Here is a 15,311-nt window from a genome sequence, read left to right on the forward strand (position 1 = left end):
TACAATTTATGATTTTACAGAGACGGTTAAATAAACGACCATCTGTAACGTTAGCATTCAACGGGGGCACTAGAGGGCGAACACTTTAAAACGTAATTATAGGACGTATTAAGCGCTTGAACAAACGACATATTTGTTCGTAATAATGGCCTGAACAATCGGCCCATTTGGTAGTATGAGTTGGAGGACTTGTTGTTCAATAAGCACTTTGTACTGACTTCTGGAAAAAATGAAAGAAAATTCATTTTCTTCTGTCATGTAGACATCAAAGGAACAATTACCTTTATGGACAAAAATCCCATGTCAACCCCTTTAAGTGTTCTTCATTTAGAAATGGCACTTTTGTCAGAGCCTATTTTCATGGAAGCAAAATGCAATTCTGTTATTTTCTTTGTTAGCACAGTTATTTTCATTAAAGAAAGAAAATGCACATATTTGATAATGCCAAGCCCATAGAACAACCATCACAGGTTTTCAGACCAAACATGACATGAATCCCCCTTAAGTGTGAATGAAGCTTGATCTAAATGTAACTGAAGAAGCATAAATGAAGGTTTGTAGTTGTCCAGAATAAACTAAAAGAGTAGTATTTGATGTGAAATAAATGCAGAATGATTTATTAATGGCCTGACATACAGTATATCTATACCAGTACAAATGTGATCATTTATCAAACTTGTGGACTGAATTTTAATAGCAGCACTAAGAAGATCAAACAATTCAGGGTCCTCCGAGCTGGACGACTTACATTGGTCTCTATCTACAGCCGGAGGAAAGACACAGGGACCGGCTACAAAGTGCAATGCCGAAAAATACCTACTTGAAAAATATTCAATGATTCCCTGTCTTACAGTGAAGTGTTATCAAAATCACTTAATGCATCTATGATCTCCCACTGGTTATAATGCAACATTTGTTTTGAAGGAATATGCTCATGAATAATTTGGGTGATTTGTCCTTATGTAAACGATCAAATAACTGTATTATTACACAGTGTAGTGCTACACAAAATCACTTCACATAATGGTCTTCTGCTGGTTACACTATACTTAGTATACAACACTTATTGTGAAAGAGTATAAATTAGGGTGTTTTTTCTTCTGTAAAATATTTAATAACTGCACTGATACACTGTAGTGTTACACACACACACAATCACTTCACACATTAATGTTGTCCACTTGGTTATACAAGACTAACAAGTTTGGCCCAAAATATTTTGCATAATTTGGATGATTTTGAATGGTGGAAACATATTTAATAACTCAACTGTTATAATTGAGTTCTACCAAAATAGCTCCTAATGGTCTCAAACTGGTTGTATTACAACATGTATTTCAAGCAAATGCATTTGAAGAAAAGATAGAGTATAAAGTAATACAGTGCTCCCAAAATCCCCCAAATCTCTCACACATTGAAGCTCTCCTATTGGTTATATTACAGAAATACATTTCTGCATAAATCATTTCAATGTTATATGTTGTAATAATACCAAAATCCATCAGCAACTTGCACTTCAAAACAGAAACGCCTGCAAGCGCAATTTGTGTTTAACAAACATGCTGTCAACGTGTTTAATTTTGACATGATGACAGCAGCGGCTGGGGATCGAACCACCAACACTGATTGGTAGACACCCATTCACCCCGCTCCCTTGATGGTCTGATCTGGGGCTTGCCCAGCTGATACTGAATGTCTCTCTTCTGCTTTAAAACTATGTTGTGACCGTTTTTAAAGTCATCCCCAGGCTTTCATTCTTCCATTCCGCAGTAACCAAGCTCAAATGAATTATTAAGCATATATTACAATTTCAACATCCTCTGAGAACCGAATCTGTTGCCAGTCTGTTTGCATAATCAGAATTGTGACGGATAGCAAAATAAGAGCATACACTGTTTAAAGTCAATGGCACATAAATGACACTCTCAAGTGGAGAAAGTAGAAATCTGTTCTCATTAACCGTATAAAGAAAAGAGGAGCGTCGTGGGTCTGTACTGCAATGAAATGTCCGTCACAGCTTTTTGTCAGTACTTCATTTCAGAAGCCCCTTTCATGGGGAGTCTGATCCTTCCCATTAGAGAAGACACTTGATATTGCATTTTCGACTGCAGTGGGATAGCAGGGCTACGACTCCAGCCTGCAGAGTCTCAGGAGGAATCCGAGCACACAGGGATGGACATACAAGAGATTTTATGAGCTGGAAATGAAGCGTGTGGGACTCGACAGGTTGTGGAATTCCCAGACTTTGGCTGAGCTCAGCATAACTGTATACTTTTTGTTTTGGAAATACAACAATGACTAATGAAAACATCTGACCCAGAGAGGAGGAGGAGGGTGATGAAGGAAAACCTCTTCATTGTCACAGGAAAGTCCTCAAAAAAAGCTGAGGAGGCACAGGTAAAACATCACTATAGGTTGCATCTTTATCACAAAACAACCAAGCTAGAAAATGCCTCCTGGAATTAAGGCTTAATTTAGCAAGATTGGACACAGATGAATAACCAACACTGAGCAGCTTTAATATTTCTGCATCATGTAAATGATTCAAAAGAAAATGCTGACTATGTGTCATTTGAATTGCAAATGTTGCAACATTTTCTATCCCACACAAACAGGAGAATCAGCATGCAGATGAGGCAGATGCAGTATGATAAACCTACCAGCCTGAAGATGGGAGAACAGTATCCAAAGCTTCCTCCTAGATTATGAACGAGGCTCCCTGCAGACCTGTCCTGTGAAGATGTTCATACTCTAAACAGCTAAGGCTCTTCTCTGCCAGTGTTCATCGCTATCTGCCTGTGTTGCTGGTACCTTACTCTTTCTCCGCCTCCCCATCCCCTCCTGCATCCCCCACCCCTCTCCCCCTAGTGAGGACTCCTCCTCCACATTCGCTTTAATGTTCACACTACACTGCAGAAAGGCATTGCATACAGCGGAGGTATGGAGAGAGGCTGCGGTGCTCGGTAAATCCGTTCACAATCGCTGCATAATCAGGAGGTTCCCTAAGAAAAAACCCTAAAGCAGCATCGATAGCTGCATATTCAAACATATGAGGCTGTCTTCAGATGAGGCAGTGCCTGCATCTTCACCATGGCTTGATATCTAATGAGTCAGACCAGGGAGAGAACAATTCAATTTAGCAAATCAATTCAGGAGGGACACTGTAAAAACAGTGTGGACATATATAGTGCTCTTACTAATTAATTTGTGGTCAACTTTTGAAAAAGAGTTGTTCTTTCTAAGGCTAATAACTTCAGACCTACATCCATGGTACTTTAGCATTATACTATATATTATTTCCATTATTTTTGAGTGAGTAAAGAGTATGGAAGACACCAAAATAAATGTGGATCCTTACAACAAGGGGGATCTTGCTGAGAATATTCCAGTTAAAAGATCCCTTCCTTGCAGAAAACCTGGGAGCAGGATTTAAGCATCAAGTTCATTAATTAAATTAAGATGGTGTGTCATTCACGTTTCACGAGAGAAACACTGTCCAACTTCAATCCCAATGTTGGTCCTAGAATGATTGGCTGCCACCTGAACCCAGCCACACCGCTATCTTTAATTCCTTTGCAAAATGTCAGATATAGTAGTTGAAGGTCCTGTCAAACATTCAGAGACACCTGGTCCCCTTTTTATAAAATGTACTTTTATTCTATCCTTTTCAAAAATATTTCAGGGAATCTAGTCACTCCCAATTCACTATTTTCTGAGTATTAGGACTAAATAACCCGTTATTTAATAACCCAGTATAATTTGGCGGCATTGTTCATGAGACATCTTAACACTCTTTTTCTTTTGCCTAAACATATGTATCAAGATATGCGTTTTTATATCGTTGGTATCATTTGTGACAACCAACCAAGCCCCTTTGTTTTCACTCATTATTTATTGTTCACATTGAAATATTAACAATATACAAAGCTTGGGTAACAGATCCAAATCTTCAGGCTATGTTTAAGGTGCATCTTCCTTCATCATGAATAGTGTCAATCCTCAGGCTTAACATGAATACATGACTATTTGTTCAGGGATCTTAGGGATTAACTGCTTTGGAGGGTTTAGATATAATACCGTAGTTGAACAGCATTTGCCTAAAGGGAAGGTTATTATGAATTGCAAGATAACTATAATAAGTCTTTCCTAACTTATTGTTAAAGCAGATCACTGACATAAAATAAAGACAAAAGACATAATATATCCTGCTTGAAAATATAACTTTTAATATACACATAACTATGGAGTTAAGGTTGTATTGAACTCACCGCACGTCCTGTCCAAATAAGCAAATAAATCAAATGCTGTAACGTGTGGAATCAAATCCACAGCAGAGGTAAATCAATAAAAAAGGGTTACAAGAATCAGAAAAAGGTCAGACTGTTTTTTTTATTTGAAACTGAGCATGACTCACACAACGGAAAAAACAGTCATCAATTGGGAGTTCGTGCCTTGAGTCATGTGGTCATGACCAATACCATCTGCTGAGGCCTCTTGATGACATATTTTGTAGTGTTATAATACAATGCACAAAACAGTGTTCAAATGTATTTATTGTGATTTTAAATGTTTATGGACCAACACATTTTCAGATTTGGTTTCATGTTTTGATAGTCATTTTGAGAATGAAACACCCACACTTTGGATGTGTGTTCCTCATGCTTCCTGCTATCCTTTTCAACCCGGTCACAACACCTCTATCCACCGACTCATAGTGTGCGTCACTACAATCTCTAATAAGGGACTTGTATGGACCAAAGGAGAGAGGTGGCCAATCTCCTGCTGTGTGGGGGCACTGACAGCGTGTTTGTTCAGTGATTTTCAACCTCATTGCCTGACTAGTTGAGCCATTTAAACATAAAGGTACTCTCCAGCACACTCCAGTGAGAACAGAAATTATTTGACCAAAATGAATAATGTTTGACCAACCTGAGGATCCTGAATCAGGTTACTTTCAGATATAACCTCACATCCCTTCATCGTCACATCTGCCTCCCCATGTTCCACTCATAGGCTCTGTGCTGCTGTCAGAGCAAGCATCCATCAACAGACTACAGGACAGCTGGTCAGACAACAAAGCAAAACAGATGATAGTGTCCGAGGAACACTGTGGAAAAAACATGCTTTTTCATCCATTATTTGGCTTATGATTCGTACTGCTATCGTATTGACTTTTGCAACGTTCAATATTTTCTAGAACATTTTCTGAAATCTGAAATATATCACTGCCCTCAAACAAAATGATTAAAGAGGCATTATTATGTTTTGGTGGTTTTCGCTTTCCTGTATTGTGTACATACAATTTAGTGCATGTAAATGGTCTACAAAGGCTAACATCCTGCCTGAAACACCTCCATTGGACTCCTTTGTTGACTTAATTAACATAGTGACATCACTACGCAACACTCACATTTCTATTGGTTAACTCTCCAACCAATTGTATGTGATAGGCTAAGGGGCGGGACATCTCTAAGCGGTTCACCAATCACATCAGAGCAGACTGGGCTCTGGTTTCAGACAGAGGGTGAAAAGAGGTACAGGCAGTATGAGAAAAACAAAGACCTTTAAAATATTAAAACAGGTCAACATTTCGCAGTAGAGGCACACAAAACGAATGCATAATAGGGCGCTTTAACTAGTTTTAAGCATTTTCTCTTCAGTATACATTCATGTATTGACAAATACAACTGGATTACAAAGTTACCAGACTGAATTAAAGTAAATCTACTACTGGTTCCTTATGTAACAGGACCACCCTCCTTAACAAAAGCACATTGGGGTATTTGGAGGATGCACACAGATGAGTTTGGACAATGATGGATTCTGTCCTCAGTGTAAGGCCAAATTAACATTCAGAAATACCTCTGGGTGTTGTTTCATGGGATAGTTTCCATAGCAACCGTAGATGGATCACTTTGAACGGATGGCGTAAACACAGGATTGATTTCCAGAAGTAGCATGATATTTCACGAGCATTCAACATAGACATGCAGATAATTGGTGAATTATTAAAGATGCAGCTTCAGGCAAACAGAATAAAAAACATATTTACTTTGTTATCTTTGACTCAAAGATTTCTCTGTAGAATTCCACCTAACAATGGAATCTGAAAAGCAGTCTTTTTTTCTCAGTTTTCCATCGATAACTAAACAAATCAATCCATACTCTGCTAATAACTTCTGGCATACAGCAACACTCCTCTCATGTATCTTGACTTAACACCCTGTCAACACAAGGAAGACAGCATCCCTCTGCTACGGTCTTGCAAATATATATATAACACAGATTTATTATTTTTAGAAAGGCGTTATAATAAAATGCTGAATATCGCGCAGTGTAAAAGTGACATGCAGTGACACTGTTTCTGAGCCGATTAAGAAGAATAAAAAGAAGCCATGGTGCGAATGGCCTGTGGGAACAACAGCCACAGTGTCGACAAGCAATCAAATAACTCCAACGATAAAAGTGTGACAAAAATACTGATAGACTCATTAACATCAATATGCAACGGCTCCAAAATAATTACATTTCCTCAAATAAATTACTTAGAACAGTAATTAATTAGTCTTATGCCGGAGGGGTTAAAGCAAGAATTCAATATGGACGTTTTACAGGAGAAATCTATTACACTGTAAGTGAATGGTTTATGCTGTATGCAAGTCTTGCTTTATTAGTCCCTTATTCAGTCCACGAGACTAATCAGTCTCAGAGGACTCAGAGTGTGTGTCTGAGGCGAAGTGTTCACTTCACATGCACACCTTGGCTCATGATCACTGTAGCTTTTCAATAAGCTGGAACCTGCTGTGCACAGACTCGGGTGAAATAAAAGAGCGGTGCCTGCTGATGGATCAATTACCCCCGGGGTGGAATAAGTACTCTGATCTTTTACTGAAGATAAATGACCAACACACATAAAGAAATACCCCATTAGTAAAGGGGCCCTGCAATTAAAATAACTCTTAAGCATTTCACAGAGTTAAAGGTTTGAAATACCAAACAGATCGTGCATTGTAGCATCCCATAATCCCCTCTGTTTCAGCCCTGTTTCAAAAGTGCTGATTCTCTGTCTGTTACTTTAGATGAAAATAAGGAGGCACTCCCCACGCCCCTCTGAGAGATATTTGGTTAAAAAGAACACAATGGTGCTCTAGGAGGAGATTCAGGTGATAAGGGGGGGGGGGGGGTTACCTTGGTTGGTTATTGGCTAATGGTTACACAAGCCAAAAAATCGTTATGACATCATAAAGGGACCAAAATCTGATCAGCCCATTTTCAGACAGGTTTTTATATAAATGGATCAGGACAAAAAGCGAGTTAATATTTTTTCCTGAAACTTTCAGAATGTCTTTACACAGAGAGGACACATGTTGATGTATAAAAGACAGGGACAAGCAGATTTGTGACCTTTAATATCAATTAAGAGTTAAGTTCAAAAGTAGAACTACCAAAGAAGTACCACAAAATTGTACTTAAAGAGGACATATTCTGCTTATATCCAGGTTCATATTTGTTTTGTGTGCCTCTACTGAGACATTATATACTTTAGTGTTCAAAAAGGTCTTAATTTTTCTCATATTCCCTTTAATCCTCTGTCTGAAACCAGAGCCAAGTCTGCTCTGATTGGTTAGCTAGCCAGCTCTGTTCTCAACCGCTTAGGGATGTCCCACCCCGTAGCCTATCACGTGTTGGAGTGCTAGCCAATAGAAGCATGAGTGCTACATGGTGATGTCACTACAGTATAACGGAAGGAGTCCAATGCATACAGTCTGCAGTGTATGGTCCCACTGCATCATTTCTAGACTTATTATATGTAACAATGCACCACTTTCCATTGCTTTTCCACAAAGAAAAGGAACACTATTCGTGAACGTTTGTGTAAGGCTTCGGAGAAATTACCGTATACACACCTCCATTAAAAATAAATGTGGAAAGACATCAAGGCTATTAAATCATTACTGACTCATCCTACTCAAATGAGTACGCTGATGCTGAAGCACTTACACATGAAAACAGATGTCTGCGGGAGAATTTTTGTAAAGAAGTAAAGATAATTGCATAATGGTTGACATGATATGAAAAGTACCTTATATCAGTAGTGATAATACTGTTCTTAAGATCGATATTGAAGTGAAAGGACTAGATCTAAAAGCAGTATGTTTTTACATGTGTAACAAAATGTCTCAAAATTAGTGTGCCCTGAAATGACTAAAAAAATCATTGGATTTCTTTGTACAGATGGTCATGGTGCACAGAGGATACATCCTTTAAACTTAGGGGATCCCCTGACTTTTCCTTGAGCTCCACGATTAGGTTCACATTTGTGGTTTGGAGTGAAATGTCTCAAAAACGATTGGATGCATTGCGAAGACATTTGGTACACATATTCATAATCAGTTTATTCCATATAGCACAATATTTGTATTTTTCCCAATACGTTGGACCAAGATATTGCAAAACTAATGACATTGCTGTCATCCTCCTCAGCTTTATTTTGTGTAAAGTGCTAATTAGAAAGCACTTAGTATGGTGAGCATGGTATTATTTTACCTCCTATTCAAAGCTGAATTATTGTGTTATTATGGCAAAGCTTTTGGACTACATTTAATTTTTGCATGAAAGGAAATGTTAAAGCAAATCTCAGTTGAGAAGGCAATTATTTCATGTCTCAGGTGCACAGTTTTTAAATCTGCTTCACCAGCTTTGCAGCAGGCTCTGTGAGTCAGAGGAGTGTCTGGTGAAAAAAGAGATCCGAAGAAAGACACTGATTCATTCTCATCACAGTAGTAAAAAGAGGTTTTTGCACTAAAAATACGACGTTAGTGCATTTCAAAATGACACCATGGGTCAGTCCAGGTACTAGCCACATACTGTATCATTATCCTCCTGGTTGTCATAGTTACAATTGCAGATGAAATCATGCCTGTGCTTGATTTTGAGTAGATAAACTGTGTCATGGGGTTTGCTTCCACTGGGGTTGAGACATCCCCTTTTTTGTTACATAATAGAAGCCTGCAATGCTGGGCAGATCTTGTGTAAGCATCTTCTTCAAAGTACTCTTTGCTTTTTTTGTGCAGCCTCTGAAGGAGCCTGAAGTTGACAGTATTTCCTCTTTTCAACATTTGCAGTGCAGAGGTAAAGGTTGATATTTACTCAAATTGTTCACACAACATGAGGATTAGACAATGACACAGGAGAGATGATATACCATTTAACTGATAGGTATAAAAGATTACAGGTTTATTTTACAAATTGTGTTATTTCTGCAATAAAACACTTATTTTAAGCACTTCCTTATAAGAATGTCTCTTTATACAGTAATAATATCAACTGAATTTTTTTGTGCAAGCCCCCTGCCCCACAACGAAGCCCACCTTGGGCCTGGTCCATACTTTTGATTTAATAATACTATAGAACTGACTGTATTGATTTGTTGGCACTTGGCAGTGCCTTTCAAAAGGCTTCTATTAAAAAACCGGCAGTCATGGGTTGTATAAGTCTGCTGTCGATTCAGGCATGAATGAGTCCGTTTTGATCCCAATCTATAACGCCACACTGATACTGAAGAAAGAAGGCTTGGAGAGTCCTTCAGCAAACCCCAGCTGACTCACATAATTGATCGGCATGAAAAAAAGGCATTCATTAGACATGGAAACACCACTTCAAACAAAACATCATCACGACAACAGATGGACAGCGCTCACAGTGCTGAGAGCCAATTATTACTTCGGCATCATAAACAGACTGGAACTGGAATAATCTAAGGGAAGTTAAAGGAGTACGCAGAAGAAGAATGTGTTTGGTTTGGGTTCCAAGAAGAGAAACACATTCACCGTCGGAGAGGAGGACATTACATTTATTAAAAACATTTGATTTCGTTTTTTTTCTGTATTAAACATAATCTTTTCAGTCTCAGAGCCAACACAGTCTCACTCCCTGAACGTCCAAGAGCGACGCTTGGTCAGGGCTCTATGGCGTGCAGTTGTGACGCGCCGAGTCTCCTTCAGCTTCATAAACCGACGCAAAGAGCTTTCAACTGATTGCAATGTATTCCCATCGGCGGCGGTATTTGACGCTCAGGGAAGCACCGCATCGGTCCATGTCGGCGGCATTTAAAGGCTATGTGAGCGTCCATTCCCATTTTACACCCGGAAGTAAGTATTCTCTTTACTGTCGATTGATTTTACAGTGATATCTGCACTACTCATCAACTCAAAAACCCCAGATTATCCTTGTTAATTAAACGACATTGATTGGTTTAAATTGTGTACAATTAGGGATGCTCTGATCGATCGGTCACCGATCGAGATCGGCCGATACTCACTCTCTACCGATCGATCGGTGCTCTCTAAACATGCCGATCGCGAGAGCCGATCGCATGACGTAAAATACATGACACTTTTCTCTGTGCGCGGCAAAACAAGCTCGCCAAAATGGCTTCACCGGTCTGGCAGTATTTCAAGGTGTCCGAAAAAGACAGTAAAATAGCGGAATGCAACGTGTGTGAAGCAGAAGTCCTGCAGCTCTACCCGCTGAGACGGACCGGTGAGCGGAGCGAAACACACAAGAGTTAGATACTTAGCTATTATATCTACCTCTGGAACAAGCTAAACTAGTTATTATAAATATATTTATTCTTCACTGTCGGGTCACTCATTACTGGATCAGTGAGCTGCATGAGATACTGACAGGCTGTCAGGAGGGAGAGAGGGGGAGAGAGTGTTATTATCCAAAGTGAATGTAAACTTGAATAATGTACATCATTTGAATGTAATAATTAAGTTGATTGTTGTTTGTGGAAGCTCCAGTGAATGAGCCCCATTAACTGAGTTTTAAACATCCCTTTAAATGGAAGATTTAAAGTGATGTTTAAATCTTTCATTTAGGCCCCGCCCACTTGATCGGATTGGCGATCGGTATCGGCCGATACTGATTCCGGTGATCGGCCCCGAAATTGGCGATCGGAGCATTCCTATGTACAATGCTTTTGTATTTTTCCCCTTCGATTCTGAGTTTAGGATGAAAGAAGACACTACACTACCCAGAATCCTCAGCTATCGTTTGGGACTACACCATGTGCTTTGCTCGACAAACCCCGTGATTAGTCCTCAAGCTCTGTGATTGGTTGACCTCAAACTGCATTCCATATGAAAAAAAAACGTTTCGTAAAAGATAAAATCATACTTTATTCAGCAGTGCTTGCTTTACTCTTTGAAAGTCATCACATGAATGCATTGTAATAAATGGTTAGGCTGCATTCAATATTACCTATAGTTACGGCCATGTTACGGCCGCGTTACGGCCGCGTTACGGCCGCGTTACGGCCGCGTTACGGCCGCGTTACCCCCAGTTACGGCTGCGCCGCGGCGGTTGTAAAGGTCGCGGCCACTCTAGTCAATGGGTGCAATTCCACCACACGCGCCGCGTTACGGCTCAGACGCGTCCCAGAAGCGGCTCAGAAGCAGCCCAGAAGCGGCCCAGAAGCGGCTCGGCGCAGCGCTTCTCTAACATTAGGATGAATCCTATTTTTGCCGTGGCGCAGCCGTAACATAAGGTCGGGCAGGCAGCCCCCCCTCGCAGGATGTGGAAAGGTGAGCATCCGGGCCAGGCCCATCCCCCACATATACTAATTTAGCAGACCCCCCTCCTTCATCACAACACCTCCACTACGATACGCACAATGGACGACGAGGTTTTCATCATGGAAGTGGAAAAACACACAATTTGATGTAACCAATGCTTATAACTATTACAATTATTATTAACTGTGTCTGTAGACTACAACACAACAAAATAGGAAATTTATAACAACAATAAACACAATTTAAACAGACACAAAAATAAAACATTTAACTACGTAGACTACTTACTTTCTTGTAGAAGTACAAATGTCCAGGATGCCCGAATCAATAACAAAACTGCGAGCCTGCACGCACGACGCTACGCTTCTGAAACGCTTCTGAAACGCTTCTGGGACGCGTCGGTTGGGTTTTGGCGCTAGAGGAGGTCGGACCAAAACCGTGGCGCAGACGGACCCAGTGGAAACTGGGGGCCACTCTAGTCAATGGGTGCTATTCCACCAGACGCGCTGCGTTACGGCTAGAAGCGTCCCAGAAGCGTCTCTGCGCTGGGCTCCGCTTAAAATAGGCTAGTCTATTTTCGACGCGACGCGAGGCGTTGCATACTGTAGCACCGGGCAGGAAGTGGAACGGTCAGAGCATCCAGTTAATCCCCAAAATAAACACATTTTTCAGACCCTATCCCTCCGTAGTCTTTCAAGTTGGAGAATAAATGCCAGCATTATCCTCCGGTTTACAGGCACTGTGTAAATTATATATAGAGTAATTATGATGATGAATGCATTTTTTTACCACTAAAATAAAGCAACACATCTTTGATTCATGTCGTTTATAACTGGAATATTACAATTATTATTAACTTTGTCTGTACAAAGTAGCCTGTCCAGGAAATATGCCCAAATCAACAAAAACTGCGAGCCGGCATGCAAGACGTTCCGCTTCTGAAACGCGCCCGGTTGGGAATGACACTGGAGGAGGTCGGACCAAAACCACGCTGCAGACGGACACAAATCTCTCTTGTTTTGGCTGTTTGGTATCAGCTGTTTTAGATATGCTTCTCAGTGATTGGCTTATTCAGAGCTGTGTGGCTGGTATCGTCCAATCAGAATCACTCAGGTGCGCAGCACGGAAAATATAACCTGGCACTTGTCACTGTTCGCTGCTGTTACCACAGATGATAAAATACGTGCATTGCTTTTCGTTTTAGAAAACATAAACAAATAATACAATGGCTATTCTAATTGTGTCGTGTGTCTCCTGCTACCTGCTGTCCTGTGTGCCCTGCTGGGACCGGATGTCAGGACTGAAGTTTTCCTAATTTTACTCACTTCGTAGTAACATTCAGAGGCCTATTTGTTGGATTTCAACCCGCCATTATTCCGGAGTCAAAGGTAGGAAACTGTGTGTTGTTGGCCTGTGTGTTCGTCAATTCGGAGACATTACATAATTGGCCTCAGGTTATGGATCCCTGGCAATGAAATTAAGTTAATTTTGGCTGTCCATTGTTGCTTTCAAATGTTTGATGTTGGATGTTATTGCAACACACTCTCACTCCATAATCGTCCAGGAGCGACGTTTGGTCAGTGTCCGTGGCGTGCAGTTGTGACGCTCCTAGGCTCCTTCAGCTTCATAAAGGGACGCAAATAGCTTTCAACTGATTGCAATGTATTCCCATCTGCGGCGGGATTTAACGCTCATGGAAGCACGGCATTTGTTTGTGTCGGCTGCCCTTAAAGGCAATGTGAGCGTCCATTCTCATTGGATAACGGAGAATTGTACACCCGGAAGTAAGTATTCCCCTTACTGTCGATTGATTTTACAGTAATATCTGCACTACTCATCGACTAAAAAACACCAGATTATCCTTGTTAATTACACAACATTGATTGGTTTAAATTGTGTGCAATGCTTTTGTATTTTTCCCCTTCGATTCGGAGAAACAAATATTTTTTCGGAGTAAAGGATGGCAGAAGACACTACACTACCCAGAATCCCCAGCTATCGTTTGGACTACACCATGTGCTCTGTTTGACAAACCCCGTTTTTTTTCACCATTCATTCCAATGGCTGGCTATGTCAAGTGATCTTCAAATTTCTCCCTGCAGAAAAAAAAAACATGGCCGAACTTTGTTTTATTCTCGGTGGAAAATGCCTATTTTAAAATTAGTTTGGCCATTAAAATGCGTTTTGATGTCATTTGATGCGAGAAATATGAGTTGTTATTTCAGATTATGTGTGCAGTGGATGTACATGATCTTTAGTCTGCTAATTATTACGAAGATTACTTCAGGAAATTGCATCCATAGAACGTTTTCATTGTGGTGGTTGCTAGGGACGCTGCTATCGATATTATTTCTGTTATGTCGTGTAACTGTTTAATGGCGTTATCTTTATTGCTACCCCCTTCCCCGTCAATGTATAGTGTTGGTCCACAGCGCAAACATATTAGTTTAACAAAATCCGCATCTAAAGATAGCCTACGTTATTTTCCCCTGTGCAATTCCAGTCTCACATCTCACAGCACATCGTCATTAACAAATACCGGAAACAGACCGAAAACATTTAAAAAAAATTAAATAATACTTTATTCCGATTGTGCTTGCTTTTCTCTTTGAAAGTCATCACATAACGGCATTGTAATACACGGTTCGGCTGCATTAAATATTACATATCTGCCGTAGTTCTGTAATTATAGAGCCCTGATGAGAAGACTTCTAGACAAACATGAGGAACTGAAAACGTGACGTGGATCATAAATATATAAGCAATTAAACAACATCTTACATTTCTTTTCCCACAATACGTCTCCTTGCAGTATCAACACTAATTCGGCTGACTTTTATATTTGATCCAATTGGTAGATAGGCTGTATTTACACCATAAAGGTGCACAGCTGATATAAAGGGACACCTAGTGGTTAAAGCATGTTATTGAATTTCATTATTTTTATTATTAGATATTAATAGGATCCCTATAAAGTAAAACATATTTGTTTCTCCGAATCGAAGGGGGAAAATACAAAAGCATTGCACACAATTTAAACCAATCAATGTTGTGTAATTAACAAGAATAATCTGGTGTTTTTTAGTCGATGAGTAGTGCAGATATCACTGTAAAATCAATCGACAGTAAGGGGAATACTTACTTGGACGCTCACATTGCCTTTAAGGGCAGTCGACACAAACGAATGCCGTGCTTCCATGAGCGTCAAATCCCGCCGCAGATGGGAATACATTGCAATCAGTTGAAAGCTATTTGCGTCCCTTTATGAAGCTGAAGGAGCCTAGGAGCGTCACAACTGCACGCCACGGACACTGACCAAACGTCGCTCCTGGACGATTATGGAGTGAGAGTGTGTTGGTTATTGGCTTCTGTGCTTAACTCTGCTTAGTTTGCTTTGCTGCAGAATCTATGTGTATTCATTGGAAGGGCCTTTTTGCATTAGAATTAACACGATCTACTACGCTGAAATCTACTATGTCTGGCTACTTGTTTGTGATTTTCTTGTTGCTTTATTGTCAGAACTCATCTTTTGAAAATGGTCCGAATTGATCCTATTAACAGTTTACATTGGTGTGGTGTGGTTTTCTTTTACCACATGCTAACCAGTTCACTCAATCTGTAGTTTAAAGTTATCTATATCATAATGAAATATACCTATTTATATTGTGGTATAGGCTACAGGCTTTATGGCTGATTTCATAAATGTTTTGAGCATTTTCATTTAACTTCTTA

The 15,311-nt window shown here is 40.0% G+C and overlaps 1 protein-coding gene across 1 annotated transcript in view; it reads right to left on the reverse strand.

The window, feature by feature from the left end:
• galr2b (galanin receptor 2b) overlaps positions 1–2,795 on the reverse strand; it is a 40,176-nt gene extending 37,381 nt beyond the window's left edge. The window contains exon 1 of the mRNA XM_034089813.2: positions 2,661–2,795. The gene's annotated coding sequence lies outside the window, so the exon portion shown is untranslated. The remainder of the gene's footprint in view (positions 1–2,660) is intronic.
• Between the last annotated feature and the right edge of the window lie 12,516 nt (positions 2,796–15,311).

This window comes from Pseudochaenichthys georgianus, chromosome 8 (assembly GCF_902827115.2).
Source record: "Pseudochaenichthys georgianus chromosome 8, fPseGeo1.2, whole genome shotgun sequence".
Lineage (NCBI taxonomy): Eukaryota > Metazoa > Chordata > Actinopteri > Perciformes > Channichthyidae > Pseudochaenichthys > Pseudochaenichthys georgianus.